This window comes from Pteropus vampyrus, unplaced genomic scaffold (genome assembly GCF_000151845.1).
Source record: "Pteropus vampyrus isolate Shadow unplaced genomic scaffold, Pvam_2.0 Scaffold60, whole genome shotgun sequence".
NCBI lineage: Eukaryota > Metazoa > Chordata > Mammalia > Chiroptera > Pteropodidae > Pteropus > Pteropus vampyrus.
Window position 1 is genome coordinate 958,615 of NW_011888841.1, and position 1,379 is coordinate 959,993.

Here is a 1,379-nt window from a genome sequence, read left to right on the forward strand (position 1 = left end):
GGAAGGGCCCGAGATGTGTATCTTGGGGGGAATGAAGGAAATCAATACATGTAAAGAGCTTAGGGAGGCTCACATACGCACTCAGTAAATGTTAGCTCTTTTATTCATTATTATCCAAAAAGCATATATTATCTACTTTGTGAAGCACTGGAAATATTGATACTGATAAGCCAACACCTCTGCCCTCAACGGATTTTATAGTTTGTAGAGGAGGAGATTTAAACTAGTGGATTCAAAGAGTGCTATATCCAATCCATCATGAAGGCCTGTCTTTCCTGCATCCTAAATCCAGCCACTTGTCTCCATCCTCACTGCCCATGGCCCTGGTCCAGCCTCACTCTTACCACGATGGCTGAGAATCTCATTTTCTCTACCTTGAGTCTTATCACAGAGGGATTGTCGGAAGACACATCTTCCTCCTCTCCTGCCAGTTCCCGAATCTCTCCTAGAGCATGCTGCCAGCAAACAGAACAAGACAACAAAATGGGATGGATTAGACTTCACGGCTGGCTTTCATCGACATCACACCTAGCTGGGTGTTTCCAGTGATGCGTGTGCAGGGTGTGTATGTATGTTGCACACCATCTAGTGGACAACAAGGCAACTGATTTCCAGGCTATGGAGTGAACTCCCAAAGCACTGGCAAACTTCTTAGTATCCAAGATTTAGTTAGTACATTGTCAGATTTTAAAAGCTAAGATTGCTCTTAACCTCACTTATAAGGTAAAAATGTGGTAAAGGCAATTTACAGCCTGTAACTACCCTGTCAATCGCTGTACTAGGTATAGAGTTTCAAAAATGAGCCAAAATAAATATTGCATTTGTCCTCAAGGATTGCCAGGTTAGATGGGAAAGCCAGCTGCTTGAGCTGATAAGTACAAAACAGGATTCAGCATATGGCTGAGAAGAGTACATGAGTTTGGACTAGGCTCTGGGCATCTTTGAGAGGCCTCTTCGGGCATGTCCCCAGGGCACAGTCCCTGATTCTGGAGAGGGGCCTTGCCCTCCATGGCCCATCTGTGGTATAATCCGGGTGACCAAGCCTGTCTTGGGTAGGCCCGGCTTCTTGAGTGTGAATCATCACAGACCTGCTCACTGCCACTTCCTCATACCCGTGCCCACACTTTCATCCCCTAATTAGAGAATGCCTCTTTGCAGAACGCCAGCCCTGGACTCATAAATTAATCGCGCTCCTGTTGGGACAGTATGGGGAAAGCATGGACTGGAACAGCTGTGCTCTGTCCCAATCGGCTGCTCAGCAGCTGGGTGACCTTTGGAACATTTCATTATATCTGGCCTCAGCCAGAAATCCAGGAGATGAGACACAACTCCAAGATCCCTCCCTCTTTAGAAAATCTGCGGGTTTTGTTGCATGTTGT